General features: G+C 42.1%; 1 protein-coding gene across 2 annotated transcripts in view; it reads right to left on the bottom strand.

Annotated features, from left to right (window-relative positions):
• Positions 1-18,727, bottom strand: part of EEA1 (early endosome antigen 1) — a 193,618-nt gene that overhangs the window by 157,146 nt on the left and 17,745 nt on the right. Inside the window, exons 1-2 of one of the 2 annotated variants that reach the window (XM_065626717.1) lie at positions 6,450-6,624; positions 5,838-5,913 (exon numbers count right to left, since the gene is read on the bottom strand). The exons of the other annotated variant lie outside the window; for it this stretch is intronic. The gene's annotated coding sequence lies outside the window, so the exon portion shown is untranslated. Of the gene's footprint in view, positions 1-5,837; positions 5,914-6,449; positions 6,625-18,727 lie in introns of those variants that run through there. 2 annotated transcript variants of the gene reach the window in all.

The raw sequence follows: 18,727 nt of genomic DNA, 5'->3' as shown, positions 1-18,727 counted from the left end.
CTAGACAAGGCACACAAACCCTATTGATACAGAAAAGATACTGAGATTACCAGAAGTTGAAAAGAAGTCAAAATATTAATACCTTATTCCCCACTGACACTCAGCCACTATTACACTGTGGAAGATATGGCTCAGAAAATAATTTGGACATCCAGACTCACTTTGGCAGTCACTGCCTTGGATGAGCACTCCTCACATTTTTCTGCCGTTCCTCTCTTTCTTCTCCAGCTCATCTGTGGTGGGTGGATACTTTAAACATGCTTGCTGCTCCTCTTGTCTGAGATAATTTCGGTGCACTAGTCATTGCTGGTTTAGTTAATCTCCCCACCTGATCTCTCTCTGAGCCCACAGACTCAGCAGCAGTGTCTTACATGCTTTGTTACTTGCATTCAAGAACTATGCAAAGACAGAGGATAAACAAGGGCCCGGTTGACATGCATGATGGCAAGAAAGGTTTTGCCCCCCAAAACCAATTGACCTGCCTATTCTGAACACAACACAGAGCATTTCGGATAATGGCAGAGCCCCTCCCTTGCTCTCCTAGACACCTTCAATGAAGGAAGGAAGCTACGCAGACATCAACAACAGTCAGGCCAAAAGAGACAAGTGAGGCGTGGACAGATAAGGGGCCACATATTCCTTGCTCGCTTGCCTGTTCCCCAACACTTTTTTCTTCCTGACTCTACCAAAGTGCAGAGGTTGCAGTGCCTCTTATGACAGCCCCGCTTCTCTTTCCTTGCAAGCTCTCAGACTTACAGTCCTTGTTCCATCTCCTGCCGGACAGCTTTTCTAAGCCTCACCTGCATGTCCTGTCCCTGCTGTTAGGTTCCTGCTGCTCCACTCTTCTGATTTTATTGAGAGATGTCAGTGCTTGCACTATAATACAGTAGTTTTGAAATCATTGCAAGATCACACTATTTCAGAGCACAATTAGAGGCAGAAAGGAGCTGTTCAAGGGAGCTGTTCTTGCAATTTGTAAAGAAAGGAAAAGCAGGATGAATGAAGACAAACGCTGGCGAGAGGAAAACTGCAATAACAGCCTAGTCTGCTCAGCCAGTACCAACCAGTCCCATCTGGTAACTGGAACAAACTATGCAGTGCATTGTATTGCTTTACTCTCCTGTCAACACAATCAAGCAAACTTAGCCACCTGGCGAGGCAAAGCTCTTGTGTTTTCAAACTATCTGCTCCTACAAATGCTTGACATTCTTGCTAAAGTTGTATCCTCTTTCAGTTACTGGAGAGCTGTTGTTAATGTCTACAGTATTTAGGAAAGGCTTATGCACATCAGCTGTACATAGCACTGCAACCTTACATGTGCAATGAACTTGAAACATGTTTGATTCCTCTTCCTAAAACTCTGAAAAAACAGGATTTCCAACTCCTAACATAACAGTGGTCCCATCTGTTTCTAATCTCATTGTTCTGGGTACTTCTTGGCCTAAAGACACAGAGGGGAAGTCAGTGATTCTTTCCAGAGAGTGGAAAATAATTTGTCAGTGCTACAGCCAGCTCCATTGCTTTCCTCTGAAACGCTCCATAGCCCAGGGTTATCGCCTCAGCCCTGACTGCACTGATCAGTTCTACCTCCCACTTCTACAGAAAAAGCTGAAGTATCTATGCTACCGGGGTGGGGGGAGAGGGGGTGGGGGTGGTGTTAATATTGATAAAGTTCAACTTGTTAGCTCTTTCCCATACTTACGCACTACTTTAAATGGTCAGAAATACAAATAAATCACTTAACTTATTATCCCCCAGCTTCTGTCGAAAGTTCAGACAAATACCTGGTTTCTCTGCCACTTAATGTCCAGCATTAGTCGCTGCTGGCCGGCATCCTGTAGAGTGAAGGAGCAGCATCCTTACAAGACCTGCCCTGTCTGCCAGAGCCCACTGCCACTCTGCTTACAGAGCACTCTTTGGACCTCTTTCTGAGCAAGGGGAGAGCACTGAACAACCAGCCCTCCACCCCCAGGTTCAGCTGACACAAGGGTTGAAGCCATCGCATAGCAACACCCATCAAGCTCTTAAAATGGGCCTTTTAGGAAAGGAGACCATGATTTTTAATCTCTAGTGCTAGTGCTTACTTCTACTGAATGAGTATCCAGAGGCAATCTTTTACATCATTTCTGTGACATTATGGAAGCCAACTGATTTTCTGGAGTGCCAGAAATAAGCTTTGTGTTTATGGCTTTTAAATAAGAGATAAAATCCAAATCCTCCCCCTAATGTTTTCAAAATACATCTCACCTAAAGTCATTTTCTCTGTGAGTCAAATGCAGAGGAGTGTTTAAGGTGAAGTAATTTCCAGCTCCTGGGAATATTACATCACCTTTGTCTGTCTACAAAAGTTTGGGCTCTGATCAAAGCTAACTCTCTGGTTAAAAGATTCCTGCCCTCACCTCTCTGTCCCCCAGCTGGTTCTCATTCCTTCCTGCCTGCGTAGCTGTGCATGCTCTGCACTCAGGTCTTGTCCAGCCCACACACCCTTCTCCATCCACATGCACAGTATTATAAGGGTTCATGCCAGCCTGGGCAGCCCTCACAAAACCATGGGAATGAGAGAAGAGCTGTATGTGCAGTTAGGCACATGGCAGTTTTCAGGAGAATCAATAAGAACTACCTTCTCCACACCCACCTACAAGGTATTTCTATTCATGCAGATCACACTTACAGGGCAACTCCCAAGACAAGATAAGCTGAGTGTATCTAACATCTTACAGCAACCAGAGGAGGGAGGTCCCCTCTTTCTCATACCATTCTCACTCATCTGGTCTTCCTTTTCGCCTTTTGCTGCCATTCAATGAAACAATTCATATTGCTAAAGAGGCAGAAAACTAATCTAAAAAAAAAAAATAATAGAAAAGAAGATTTTTTTTTTTCTGCTGCTTCAGTGAGTTGAATCAGCATAGAAGCAGCTAACCACTGGAGTCACAGAATCACAGAATCACAGGATCACAGAATTTTAGGGATTGGAAGGGACCTCGAAAGATCATCCAGTCCAATCCCCCCGCTGGAGCAGGAACACCTAGATGAGGTTACACAGGAATGTGTCCAGGCAGGTTTTGAATGGGAAGGAGCAGCACCATGCAGCCAGGACCAAGAGAGAAAACCAGCAGACCCATTTGGAAGCAGTGTGCCAACAGATCCGCACTCTGAGGCATCCAGTGACACTGGGCAGCCTAAAAGGCACCTGGCCTTTCAGCCTTTCCTCCCAAGAAGAACTGGAAGTCCAGACATGTACACTTCGTAACAAAATAAAAAAGGGAACTGACTCATTTACAAGGTTTCTTGCTATTTTTATTTCATGTAAACCCATCCATAAAATCCTAGAACCAATCACATTTAAGCAGGCAGTTCCAGGATTTCAAGTGCTTTATCCTTACTATACTGTCACAGCAGACACAGTCCTAGAGCTGAGCCATCCTCATCTACCGAAAGGACCCACAGTCTGGGGGAAGGGACAACAACCAGAAGCTTTTCCAGGACTACGGGTCAGGCACTGTGCTGGTTCCCAGCCAATGCCTGACTCTGGGTAACACTCAGTTTCCCAGTTGAACCTGTCTGCTGGAGAGGTTTCACGCTGAAGTGTACTAAATAAGGATGTCTTTCCCAGTTTCTGCTACATTGATTTCCAACACAATTCAGACAAAATCAGGAGAGCCCAGCATCTACACATCAGCACAAACCCTGTATGTTTTTCAGCTTTTGTAGCCTTTCTGCATAACAACAACATGAAATTTGAGATTTAGATCAGTAAAAAGCAGGCTGCTTATGTATCCAAGCAGGAGCTTGGAGAAAAGTATAGGAGAAAAGGAAACTAAGAAAGTAACATATATACTTTGGTTTTCCTGCTTATGGTCAGTCCCCATTTCAGGAAATTCTGAACATTGTTCCCTTTACTGGCCTTTATTCCTTCCTCAGAAGACACAAGGGAAAAATAGACAGGCATTCCCTTTCCCGTCTCTTGCTTACAAAACAACTTGAATGTATTACTCCTTCAGAACATCTGTTTGCACTCCTAACATGAGAAAAAATTTCAAGACTTTATATGTTTGATAACAAGTCATGACCTCTGCTTTAGAATTCGGAATCTGGTTAAACCCATCTTATTGCACTTCCAAAACCTAGCCACTTTTGAAACTTCAATGAATTAAAGTCTAATTATTCTAAAATGAAATTATTCCTATGTTTATGTTCTAGAGATATCCACTGAGATTATTAAAGAAGGCTCATTGGCTGTGCTTCATTTCTTTTTACTTTTTAATTACACTAATGGATTAAATTCTAGCTAGTGAGTCAGAGTGTTTTTAGTGCAGGGGCGGTGAGCGCATGAGCTGAATCCGGCACACCAAGCAGTTCACCCAGGCCACAGTCCAGTCTTAATACCTCCTTCCAGAGCATCCCTGAGATGTGGACAGGCAGCAAGCCACAAACCAGGTGACTACCTGGGCAGCCTGCACCAAACATTTCTTCTGAGGGCCTCACAGATCTTCTACCACTTGCCTTCATCTCATCTATAGCCTAAAGGCAGGTCCCATCACCATAAGAAAGACGCAAGGCAGGGCTGTGTACACATCTGCCAGGACAGACGTGCAACCTCTGGCCGTATGACACACTGTGCGGTGACCACAGGACAAAGTAAACCTGCATCAGCCACGTAACAGGACACACAGGCAGCCCCCGGTGAGATGACTCATTTCGCACGTATCTGGACGTGTGTCGGCCAGACAACAGGGCAGGTAGATTCTGAGAACATGACATATACACAGCCACTCATCTGACAGGGGAAGGGCCACACCTCTCCTTATCACACCGCTATCAGAGGCTCTGTGACTGCCCAGGCTGAAAGCACGGGCACCGCTGCCTCAGAGCAATTCTGGTTATGGCAAATACACTGCTGCTCCTACAAACACATCATTTTTCCCTTTCTCTGTTTTGCAGATGTCCTCTATTACAGGGTAGAGTGCTCTGTATCTCCAAGATAACAAGCTAGTCCATTTCATTACACATTAATGAGGTTCAGAACAAGGTTTCCTTTTATTTTCAACCACTTGACAGATAGCGAACATTCTTCACATAGTCAGGCAGAATGCCTGCGGGACATCCTAAGTCTCTGTTCATTCCTACAAACTGCTTGTAAAATGACAATGGAGTAAAATTGCCCATGAAGAAGAAAATACTAAAATAATAGCTAAGGAAAGAAATATCATTGTCCTCCACTGACTACTTGTTTATTTGTTTACCTTCCTTTCTGAAGTGTGGTCTTTGTTCACAGTCCTTCTTAAGGGAGAGGTCTTTCTCAAACCATGGAAAGACACAGGAACAGCAAGGACCACACATCAGTGACAGGAAGAGCAAAAAAAGCAGCAGCCAGCCCTGCTAAAGATACAGGTGTTTGTCTTTTACAAATGTAAGGTGCCATCTGGCACAAAAACACGTTAATAGGGTAAATTCCCACCTAAAAGTTCAACGGTTGGAAAACAATTGCAGAGGAAGCACCTTCTAGGCAAACGATCAAATCCCTCCCAGTCCAAGGACTTCAGTGGAAGATAACAGAGGTCATTTTGTACTTGGTATTGCTTTATCGAAGCAACTCCTCTGGCTCCAAGTCTTCTCACCGTTACAATGAAAAGCTATGCCTTTGGAATATGTTTTAACATATACGCTTCATGCATCCAAAAGTTGTAGCCAAACAGTGGCCTAAAATGTGGTACCTGCAGGCAGGTGAGGTAAAAGTGAAGGCCAGTTTCTTTCCTTCAGGACAGAATGTTGTTTTGATACCTGGCTTAGGCTCCTCCTCCCAAAGTGAGGTGCTGCTGTTACCATTAAACACTTACCCTCTTTATGCAAACCAGTAATTTTCGACAAGAGGTTCACAGATCCCAGGAGGTTCATGGACCACTGCTGGAAAGCCTGAGGAAGGCAGATGTAAAGGCAAGCTATTGTTAATAGTCTCAGAAACAGCAACCAGGGATGCACCCCTCCAGGAGGGCAAAAGGCAGAGTGTCCATAAATCAGAAAAGAGTAAAATCCCTGAGGTCTCCCCTTGTTCACTCTCCTGAGGTTTTTATATTCCACACTCACTCTCCTTCCTCTCCTGGGACCTCTTACGCCTGCGTCTCAGTCACCTGTCTCTGATCTGCCTTTTAAAAATAATTCCCTTCTATAATACATTCGAATCCTTCCCTTCTCCTTTAAAAATGAAAAACTTTTACCAATTAACTACTGAAAAAAATTCTCTGTACCTTCCTGCCCTGAGCAGACACAGTGTTGGCCATTCCAATATAGCAATTTAGCACATCTTTGGTACGTATTGCACTTTTACATTTAAAAATAAAGCATGACATTTATCTACATAACTGTAATTTCTTAATTACTTTCCCTCAGGTGTTTCTTTTCTAAAGCACAATTATAAGCACTGAAGTGACTCTATAAAATGGCATGCATACCTGATTACGCTGCTTGTCTGCTTCCAGGAGGTTCAGGGGTTCTTTTCTAACTTCATTGATGTTAGCAAAGTGTTACTTTTGGTGGAATGGCAGAGATAAATCAGCTGGAGGGGAAAAAACTTATTTCTAGTCTTCTGCCTACACTAACAGGCCAATTGCCACAATTCTGACCGTGGGACTTACAGCTCTTGACAGTGGCCAGGCTGGACTTAACCTCCTCAAGAACAGGCTGGGAGAGGCAGCTGATCCTCCCACTGCATCAAGTTACAGGACAAAGCCAACAGCCAATATCTCGCCACAGGCAGCAGTAAATTGCCCACTGGAGCAAGACTTGGGAATGTCGTGAGGAAAAATATGCTTTCTTCAGGTGCCAAGCAGAACTGCCATTCCTATCCATGCACCAACCCAGCCACATGTGGCACATCAGGTCAAAAGAGTCACAGATAACAACAGCATGTGGAGACTCCAGATCCCCAGAGGAACACAGGAGCAAACACACAAGCTAACACTCCTCCTCTACCAACACTTGTCTACCCTTATAAAACTCAGCTTGGAATGGTCCTATAAGAATATTGCTTCATTTTGTATGGCCCCAGTTGAATTTGCTGGATTAACAGATACAGTAGACATTAGGTTGGGCAAATTGAACATGTTTGACATGAGAGTAACAGCTACATGTATGGAAAACTCTGATGTCAGGTGGTCATTTTTCTGAGTATATTGACATTTAAGAATGCACTTGCAAAATAAAAGCAGAGACTCATGTCATTGTTTTTTGTTCCAATCCTCCAGCAGCAGTAGTATCACAGCACACACTATAGGGCATGGCCTGGTTATCATAGACCTCTGAAGCCAAGACATTAAGCCTGTTTTTCTAAGTATTTGCCAAGCTCCAAAAGCACCTCAGTTTGTGACACAATGCTGTGCTTAGGATTATCTAAATACAGTGAATTAAGGTGTTAAAATATATTATTACACACCATTTTTGGGGGGCCTTTGCCTTACTCTGTTTACTACATGGACTTCCTCTGGGACAAAACTCAGACCATGTAGTGATGGAGGCTACGCTTTCTGGACACTCTTTTTTCCCTCTATATCAGTTGTTGCAAAAATTGGCAAGTGATTAAAGGTGAACTTGAAGAAACCAGAAGGTATCACAACGAAAGCAAATGAATGTGGCTTTTTGCCATGGAGTTCTTCTGCAGTGCCAGCCAAGCCATTTAAATCACACTTTTCACTGTTTTTTAGCAACTGCCTATTCCTCATCTTCCCATATGTGGCTTGAGATTGTGGGTTCCAATTTGCAGCAGAGCTGAAGAATCAGCTTGCAGTTGATTTCTGTGGATGCTTTGCTTTGAGTATCTACAGTACTAAACACTTGAGTACTCAAATATCAGCTCCTGGACATGTCAGTCACAGATTAGTGTGGGTAACAAAGAGAGGGTACGAAAGACCCATCACATCACAGGAGTATTAAGGAACAAGGTCAACAGGGATGCACAAGAAAAAAAGTCCATTAGGAAATTAATCACTCTGATTTCAGAGCAGCCTCTTGTAGCTGCTTCCTAACTTTGAGACATTCAATTTTGCAGTCTTAAAAGTACCATTTTGTGTATAATTTCCTAGACTCTTCTCAAATCACAACCTGAAAAGCACAGAAATGCCACACTAAATCACTACACCAACTCCCATATGCATGTCACAGAAGCCCACCATGCCTCCACAAGCCAAGCCTTTGGACCCAAAGCACAAGTCTCTGTCCCTGAGCCAGACAAGCTGCCTTCCTGCCAGTGAACCAGCAGAAGAGGTTGCAAGGCATTTTCCTTGTCAGGTAACAATTACTACCATTGTTGGCTGACAGGAAAGGTAATTCAGGGATAGTGGGTTCCATCACAGAAAAATCCCACCCACTCTTTTGGGGTTTTATTCACAATGCCCAGCCCTTCCTATCTGTCCCTATCCATGCATAAGGGTTTCTATAATAGCAGCTCCTGGTTGGAGGTCCATGCCTTTGGCCCATCCATCCATGTCTCAGGTTAAGAGAGGTTCTCCTTCCCCTCTACTCTGCTCTGGTGAGACCACATCTGGATTATTGTGTCCAGTTCTGGGCCCCTCAGTTCAATCACAATCACAGAATCACAGAATCACAGAATGTTAGGGATTGGAAGGGACCTCGAAAGATCATCTAGTCCAATCCCCCTGCCGGAGCAGGATCACCTAGGTGAGGTTACACAGGAAGGTGTCCAGGCGGGTTTTGAATGTCTCCAGAGAAGGAGACTCCACAACCTCCCTGGGCAGCCTGTTCCAGTGTTCCGTCACCCTGACTGAGAAGAATTTTCTTCTCAAATTTAAGTGGAACCTCTTGTGTTCCAGCTTGAACCCATTACCCTTTGTCTTACTGTTGGTTGTCACCGAGAAGAGCCTGGCTCCATCCTCGTGACACCCACCCTTTATATATTTATAAACGTTAATGAGGTCACCCCTCAGCCTCCTCTGCTCCAAGCTAAAGAGCCCCAGCTCCCTCAGCCTTTCCTCATAAGGGAGATGCTCCGCTCCCTTCATCATCTTTGTGGCCCTGCGCTGGACTCTCTCCAGCAGTTCCCTGTCCTTCTTGAACTGAGGGGCCCAGAACTGGACACAATATTCCAGATGAGGTCTCACCAGGGCAGAGGAGAGGGGAAGGAGAACCTCTCTCGACCTACTAACCACCCCCCTTCTAATACACCCCAGGATGCCATTGGCCTTCTTGGCCACAAGGGCACAGTGCTGGCTCATGGTCATCCTGCTGACAGAAGGACAGGGAACTGCTGGAGAGAGCCCAGTGCAAGGCAACAAAGATGATTAAAGGAGTGGAGCATCTCCCTTATGAGGAAAGGCTGAGGGAGCTGGGTCTCTTTAGTTTGGAGAAGAGGAGACTGAGGGGTGACCTCATTCATGTTTATAAATATATAAAGGCTGGGTGTCACGAGGATGGAGCCAGGCTCTTCTCGGTGACAGCCAACAGTAAGACAAGGGGTAATGGGTTCAAGCTGGAACACAAGAGGTTCCACTTAAATTTGAGAAGAAACTTCTTCTCAGTGAGGGTGACAGAACACTGGAACAGGCTGCCCAGGGAGGTTGTCGAGTCTCCTTCTCTGGAGACATTCAAAACCCGCCTGGACGCCTTCCTGTGTAGCCTCGTCTGGGTGTTCCTGCTCCGGCGGGGGGATTGCACTAGATGATCTTTGAGGTCCTTTCTGATCCCTAACATTCTGTGGTTCTGTGATTCTGTGATTCTCCAGTAAGGCTCTTATATCAGTTCCACCATCCTGGCTAAGCTAGTCTCAGCTCTCTCCCTTTGCCTTCCCTCCAAGGTCACTGCTTGAATATCAGCCTCCCAACTCCCAGACTGATATATCCTCCCAGCTCCTTGTTCAGATGTGTACCAGTTACCTCATTCCTGCCTTGTCTTCAATAACCCTGTCCAAACTGCCTCTCTTTCAGTGTCTCTCCCAAGCAGTCTCCATCCTTGACCTTGACATGTGAACTCTCCTCTACACTCCCATGGCTACTTGTCCTCTTTTTTGCCCACCCAAGTCCCAGCTTACAGCCTTCTCAGATGTTGGTTTTTTCTCCAGCCCCAGTTTCCTTCCTCACTCCCTCTTCTTGCATCATTTCCATGCCTCCCTCCAGTCCATCATCCACCTGCCTCCCATTCCTTTCCTTGTTCCCCTGCAGCTCCCAGGCCGAACTACAACACTTCAGAGGCAAGATGTCAAGGACATTTTTGAAGGAATAAAGCAACATATTCTTCCATTAACATTCCTTTCAGAAACGGCTCTATCACTTGGCTGCTATTTGTCAAAGTTTTCCACGTCAAGCAGACATCAGCTATGGAAAAGTGAAGCAAAAACTGTTAAAGCTCCTCAAAGTTATGAGCAATTGAACACAAGGAGTCATACCAGGACATGCTGTGCAGCCTTAACAACACACAGTGCTACCTGCCTCTCCTGGAATCTTATATACAAGTGTATATAAGGTGCTTTCATTTAGATTATTGGCTTGAGTAAATATCCATTAGCTCCATTAATTTTAACTTTGCTTCAGTGAAAAATATTGGCCCTGGTTAAATAAACAGGGGGGTCAGCTTCAGCTTTTAACACACACAAAGCAAAAACCATGAAGTGCAAAGATCCTTACAGTCTGTGTAGCCACAATGTTTTAAGCATTTCCTTCCAAAACCTTTGTGGAAAAGTAAGCAAACACATAAACCCACACACAGTGTCCTTAAAAATATTAACATCCTGCTTGTATTCTATTTGCTCTTGAAAAAGTACATTACCTAGAATTTAGAAGTTTTCTTATATCTCTCTGTCATTTTGGTAGGTAAAAACTTTAAATTAAGAAAATATAACATGCAACATAGACAAAACCAAAAACTTATTAATAACTACTTTCATTTCCTCCTGAAGTAATTGAAAACCCAACTAAATTTTATGCACTTTCACTAAATCAACTTAGAGGAAAAAACCTCTCATTTTTGACTTAATTTTTACTTCTGCTAGTTCATCATGAAAGTTTAGAAGATACTGGGGCTGCTTTCTTTCATTTCAGATTTCAGCAGACAACACAGAAACAGTACAAGTAAAATACCAGGGGCAGTGAACTCATTTTATAAATAAAAGTGTGAGCACGTACAATATGTAAAATACGAGTTCATATTTGGTCAGATAATGTTCTTACACCTGTTCATTCAGGCTTTGGACCAAAGCACTTGCAGATCTAGTAAATGACATTTGAACAGAGCTGGGTAAAAATAGATCTGTTCTTGTAACTTTATCAAAAGGATCTGACCTAACAGGTGACAACATCTTACGGGGTAAATCATCTAAATTGGATGTTTCCTCATGTTTTAGGACTGGTTAGTATTACTCACTATGCACAAAATAGCTGACCTCTATTACAGGACATATCGTATTTATGGATCGTCACCTACTTCTTCAGTCCTATGTCAAGTTTATACTCTACTCTGAGTTTATGTTATACACTAAAACTTTCATCGCAGTTGTTTTATCTGCAAACTAATCCAAAGTACAGTCAACATAAGTTACAGTATTACTGCAGATCTTTGGTAGACAACAGTCTCTAAGCAGTCTCCTCTGTTTTGAATATTTTTTATGTCTTACGCATGTAGCTACATAGGTAGTTAAGGGTAGCACTCTTTATAGCCATTTTTTCTTCCTTCAACAAAAGGAAGATTTGGAAAAAAAAAAAAATGATGCAATATCCACTGCATTTCAGCTCCGTGTGTCTGCTCTGTTACTAAGGTCGCTGTCTGTGAACTCATTTAGCTTTACCTGTATGACTTAGGGCTGTGCCCCCTCTTCAGAAACATTTATCAGTGAGTGGCTCTGCCCAGCACCCTTCCTGGAATGGCCATTCAGTGCAACAGGGAAGGTTAAACCTGCTCTTTGCAGTCAGATTCACCACGGAAGACAGCTTTGGAAACAATTTTAAACCATGCCACTGGGGATGAAAGCTGTACATGTTTGTATCCAGCAGGGAGGCAGGTAGGGAGCCTGCAAGAACATGCTTATGTCCAGTTACCAGAGAGAAAAATCACTAGTTGCCCTGCTGAGCCACTCTTAATTCGTGTTTGATCGGCTTTTTTAGCACTAGTGAAGTCTGCAGTGGCATGCATTAATAAGGCAGTTGTGGCAATGTGCCTCATTTGGTCAAAAACCGTAATGTTCCCTGTTGATTCAGAGTTTACATTTTGTTTCAGCTCACTGCATGTGAGACTTAGCAACCTTGGCTTGAATCTTGGGATTTGTCTATAAACAGAACACAGCATCAGTTTATTTTGAACAGTTTGTCAAGCCAGTAAAAATTCTGGTGGGTCAAGAATGACTTCTTCATATTTGAATGATTCTGGATTTCAATCAACATAAGATTTTGCAAGCCCAGGGCTTTGGTTCTGAGCCATTCACTGAGCCACAGCATATTGCAGAAGGAAGGGTTTATAATTAAAAATCAGTGTTTGGGGAGCTCTTCTCCAGTTTCATGACCCAGTTTCTATGTCATCATGTTTGCAGTCTGTACTGTCAGTATTTTCCATTTGTTTCTGCAGGAAAGGTGGGTTTCTACTGTATTTTTAAATTTGGGCTATTTATAAGTAGGGCAGTGAAACAAAGCGTTGTTACAAAGCTAAATGTTAACTGCTCTCCTGCTCCTTTCCCTGCAGCTGGGACTAAAATAAAACAGTTAATGATTGTATGAGTAGTTTAGAAATACCTGTACAGAAATACATCCTCCCTACTGTGCCCCTACCACAACACCCTAATTAACTATCTAATTAGCTAACATAGTAGCCAACATACCAGGTGAGATTGCCAGCACAGTATGGAATTTCTAGTAGTCAAAAAAAGTAGAAAAATATTTATGTTTCTGCAGAGCAGGCATTCAGAAACGGTTTCCCAGAAAAACCCAAGGAGGAAAAACTTAAACAAGGAAGAAAAAAAAAAAATCAGGCCGTCAGAGCCATGTAATTAAAACGTGACATATATCCCAACATGGCAGGGATCATTCCTGTCAATTTCTTATTAAAAGTATTGATGTCAAAAGAAATTTGACTCTTTTTTATGTGCTTTCAGGCAGGAGTGCTCCAAGAATATACCTAGGACAATAGGCCTGATAGAAGTAACTCAGTGCTGGACCCAGCAGAGATGCACCTGGAGGCCACTGGCAACATCCTTGTCCATTTTCACGTCCATAAAATGAAGACAGCCATCACTCCTTTCTGCCTTACATGGCTACAGAGCTTAAGCAGACACCAGATTACCTTCAACCAGTGTAACACAGCAAATACGCTCTTTTCCTAGGGGTAGAAAAACTCCTAGAAGGGGCTGGGCAGAACAAGGTGGAGCACCTACAAAAACCTTTCGCTCTGCATGTACCACTGCAGGCTCCCCCAGCCAGGGAAGGAGGGCAGCAACACATCCCCGCTTGCCTCCGCTGGGGAGATAAAGCAAGTGCCACGTGCTGTCCTACTCTTGCAATAAAAAGTAGAGGTGAAACCAAATTTCCTTCTTTAAGATTAACACTCCCCATCGGAGAGATCCCAAAGGCTTGCTTAATATATATTAAGTATAAATATATGTAATATTATTTTAAAAATAATTAAGATAATGAAGACTCCTATCCTATATGACAAAGGTGAGGAGAAACCTTTTGTATTGCTTTTGTATTTGCCAGGCTGGTGATGACAATCACATTTAGCTCTCCGGCTCACAGCAAGAGAGCACTCCGTACAGTAGCATACCCACCTTGCAGATGCCTCACAACAGTTTGAAACAGCAGGTAAATACTACATAGAACAGCAGCTTTACAAATACAGCAGCAGGGGAATGAAGAAGTTAAGGAACTCAGTTCTGGTTTTTTCTGTAAGTCGCTGGCAGACAAGCACAGAAGAAAGCTTTCCCAAGTTCACTTCCAGCCCAAGGTTAACCAGCAAGCTGCAGGCACCTGCCATGGTATGTACAGGTTCCTCAGGGAAGTTAGATGACTCGCATATGGCCACTGAACCACCCTGTAGCGGGACGTAAAACAAAATGCATATTTTCAGTTCCGTACCCTAATAGACCAGGACTGGTCAACAGATCAAGTGTCTACCATAGCGGGGTAGTAATCCGTTTCTCTTTTGAAAGGAAATGTCAAAGAAAGGTTTAGCAGAAACAGACAATATATCTGTCTTTTGGAAAATAAAAATTAGAGAAGAAAATGTTTTTCTTTTCCTTCATATAAAGTGCAGGTTGAAGATTTTTTTGTGTGTTGCAGCAACACTAAGTTTCATGCACAAAGCAAAAGGATGAGATTTCTGAGATTTTATATACCAGTCAATGCCAGCTAACTGAAACACCAATGTGACTCTGTGTGCATGTCCATATCTGTCTGACCATTTGGCAAAATTTTGCTTGCACAAAGGCCGCAATATTCTGAAATACAAAAAGCTCTGCTCCTGGCTGGCAAACAGGGAGCAGTTCTATGTAGCAATGGGACTTTTGCTTATCTTTTAGCTCTGTGCACACAGAAGCATGATCCTTTCCACATATTAACAGCTACAACTTTTCACAAAAAGAGCTTTTCATAAGCTTAATTTGAACTTTCACTACTCTTTTTATCAGCAAAGCATTTAGGGGAAGAGTGGTTTGCTCTTTAGGAACTCAGATGATCTTCTGATTCCAGTTTATAACTTTAGAAGATGTGCTACTATATTCCAGGCAATCCGAATGTGTGCGATACTGTACATGAAAGTGTTAGTCGTACAACTGGATGGGCACCAGGCTAGCCAAACTCATCCATCAGGCTGTCAACACCTTACTCTTTTTCTGCGGTGACCTATGTGGAAAATTTTCCTACAAACAGCTGTTCAGATCGTAGGCAGACAACAGGTTGTCTTAAACTTGCTTTCAAGTGTGCATAAAGGTTGGTGAATTTCTAGTTTTATCTGCAAGATAAACAAGAACAGGATGTTCTTTCGATTTACATCTACTATTTGTTTTACATTTTCTATTTGCAGAAATTCTTTTGGATCTCCTAGTTACATCACCAAAAAAAAGACTTTTAGTTCACGGTCCTTTTCCATCTGACAAAAAAAAAAATAAAAGATATTTGAATACTGCAGACAGACCTGAATTCTCTTCCCTTCTTGTCCTTTTCTTTTTCTTAAGGGTTTATCACCAGTTGTGAAAAGATGGCCGAGAATAATGAGACTAAAGCTCAGCAGTGCATACTGTCAATGTGATGAAAACCTATATGTCACAAAACGGAAGTGCTGTTTTATTATCTAAAGCTTTTCCAACAGCACTGAAAATAAATATTCTGAAAGTGCAAGAGTGATTTAGGACCCTAATCCTTTGGACTTTCAAGAAGACTTAGACCTTAGGCTACAGGCCAGATTATTTAAACATTCTCTGACTCCTTTGCATAACATTTCCTTCTGGACAAATCTAGGCTTTGAGAGGCGCAAAAAGAAATAACTGGTTGACAGCTGTAGGTAGAACTTAGACCTTCTGAATAAAGCCCTAGATGGCCATGAGTAGAATTCATCATGCTAGATTAGATGTCTGAAGAAAAGACCTGAGCTGGTCAGCAAAGACACACTTGACCTGTTTTGGATGTTGCCTTCAGGATGAAACAAAACACTCTATGAAGTACCCACTTCTTTTCCCTGAATTCAGAGGTAGCTCATTTCTAGATATCAACACTTCATTAAATAAATCCCCCTTTCGACTCAGTTTTGGAAATAAGATTTAAGTTCCTAAATCTTTTTGAGAATTCATCCTGTCGTTTTTTTGTAGTCTAATACACACTCTTAACACCATATCTAGCTAAGCTGGCATATGGGCAATTTTACTAAAAGCAACACCTAGGTGTCATTCAGTATTGTGTCCTTAGTTCTCTAAAAGCTTCACCAGAATTATCATTGTTGCTTTATAAAGGTGAAACCAGAGAAGGAGATGTACTCTTTACACTATCTGGCAGTAATATTTAGATATCTGGCTGATGAAAAAGAAGAACTCTTCTGGGGGCAATTTAGAGCAGTGTCTTAACTTTGCCATATTTAATCACATTTCGGAAGAAGGTCTTGATTATGGAGTTAACCGTGCATGCAGACAGCCTTGGGAGACTACTGCATTTAGCTTAACAGAGCTCTAGCAGCCCTTGGGTTAGATTGCATCACATATGGATGTTTGATGATCTTTATTAACCTTTTCTTTAATAACTTTTTACTTCTCACTTTTCCTCCAAGAGACATCCTCTTCAGTCTTTTATCCATGCACGAAGATTATAGAACATTTGTTAAAAACAAAAAGTACATTCAGTAATTCATACTGCTTACTCTTCTTTGCCATTGCATGTGATTCCTGTGACTGTACTTGATAAAGGTATTTCCAGTGCACAGAACATTCCTTCACAAAATGTGGGGGCTGGTTTTATTTGTTTATCCTTTCCTTTACACATTTCCAGAATGTCAACTCTGACATTCTGTATTTTTTCTGAAATTCTTCTTTGTGGTCTCAGAATTACGGATTGCAAGCTTAGTCAGAGCTATAATTGAGGGTGAAGTTAATCAAATACAAATGTTTAGAAACCAGAGTTTTAAATGCTATGAACAAAAACATTTTTCCACTTTTCTTCAGAGCTCGTTCTGTTCTGTATAAACACATTTCTATGGTTGATTCTTCAGCCATAGAAAGCTTTTCTGAGTCTTCTTGATGTAAAGGTGTAGGCCAATGCTGGTGGGAAGAAGGTTCAGTTGTGGGTGACTTCACAAAGTCACAGTCTGCCTGGGTTTCAACTCTCCTGAGGACATTATGGGGATGTACCCTCTACTCTCCAGGAGCTGCCTTTCACTCTTGTCCATACTGATTGCACAGAAAACCACTATCAAAAGGATTGATCTCAACAGACACAATGGTGTGAAATCAATTTTAAAAGCTACTGTTTCAGCATGAACTGATGTTCATATAATTCAAAACAGACACAGCTCCATGAAGGGAGTGAGAGTAGTGCAACCAGAAAGACCAAAACAGCTACTCATCTAACATGTGAGCCACAGAGATGAGAATATTTTTTAAATGCAATAAATATACTAGAATAACTGACACTGCATGTATCAATTAATAGCAGCCCTCTGTTTCATCACTGTCCTGTTCAAAAAGTCCTACAGTCTAAGGAATAAAAAACCCACATATATCCCTATCACAAGAAATCTATTGTTCAGATCAAAAGTAAAATTGTCATTTGCTGTGCAAACAAAAGAAGACCAGCTTCTGGCTGCTTCTGCAACAGTTTTGCTGCTCAAAACTGCTATAATTGTAAAGCATGGCTCTCCATATGTATACACTACATCTATTTAAAGGCCAAGAAAAACTCAATACACAATATTTCATTATAATGAAATTAAAATCACAGGCACCTATGAACAGGGTTTTTTTGTATGCCTTGCACTTATAGAATTGGCCAAGTTGTGGATAATACAAAATAAACAAAACATTCCTTTCGAGTTCACCCAGAACATTTTACTTATTCTAAAAACCAGTATTTCATTTCATCTCTAGGCTGACAGCTTCCTATTAAAATCATAAAAAAGAAGACAACTTCCAAATCAAAACGCCATTTCAAAAACCAAATTTTAAACTTACAAAGTTACAAAACAAAATATGCTAGCTTCTCATGTTTTTTTCTTTTTTTATGGAAAAATCTTTGAGTATACAACCTCAAAATTATTAGTTTCACTCCTCCTAAGACCGCATTTTTGGGCAGTTTTACTATTCACAAAAAAATAGTCATCAGTTTGATGCTCATACTACCACTTAGAGCATAATAATTATTCCTTAGAAGCATTCAAAACTCTGGAGCGTTATGATGTGACAAGTGATGCTTCTGTTCAAAGACTGGAGCATTTACTGTGGTTGTTGTAGAAATGTGTGTATTAGTTTTGCATTTGTGGTTCTGACACAGTTTGCTTCCACTAACGAGATATGGGGTTTGTGGGAAGATTGTTTCTGATGATGAGTTTGGTGAGGCTGGGGAAAGATGAGAGTTGTGTGGTGCCTTGCAGTGAGTGGGCTGGAGAGATTTTCTTTCAAATGATGATCTTGTGATAAGCAATCCAGTAAAACTGGAAGGAGATAAATTAAGGCCCGAACACATCAGTCAAGAGTTTATCAGCTAAGCCACAAAACAAATACACTCTCAGTCTTTAGTAAAACAACATTATTCACTGCCTGTAAAAATTAATTTGTTGATAGAAAGGGGCACAACAGTGACCACCATCTTTCAGCAGGCCTGCAGAAGCTTGGGCCTGGTCTCCTCTTTCTGACTCCTTATGAGAACCAAACACTTGGCCAAAGAAAGCCCCACAGACTACAAGTGAGACTAATGGTGAGACCACTGTCACTCACGCGTGTCCTTTACTTAAGGATAGTAACTTCGGTGCAGATTTTCACAAGAAAAAAATGAAGCATGGATGCCTTCAGCAAGACTCCAGAACAGTGCTGGCTCACTGGCACGACAACACGTGGGTTCCAGTTCAGGCTGCCAAATTCGTATGAGCTGATCTTTCAAATACACAGAGGATCTCTTGTGTTGGGGAAAAATATACTGTTTGAGTATGCTAGGCTAATTCAGGTAGGCTTTCGTGGAATGCTGTGGAAATAATTGCATAGTCCTTGTTAAGAGCGTTGCTTGTGCTTGTTTGCAGTACTAATTTCACAAATGTTTATGCACAACAG

The sequence above is a fragment of the Caloenas nicobarica genome, chromosome 1 (genome assembly GCF_036013445.1).
Source record: "Caloenas nicobarica isolate bCalNic1 chromosome 1, bCalNic1.hap1, whole genome shotgun sequence".
Lineage (NCBI taxonomy): Eukaryota > Metazoa > Chordata > Aves > Columbiformes > Columbidae > Caloenas > Caloenas nicobarica.
The sequence above is the reverse complement of the archived record's forward strand: the minus strand, read 5'-3'. Positions and strand labels throughout refer to the sequence as shown.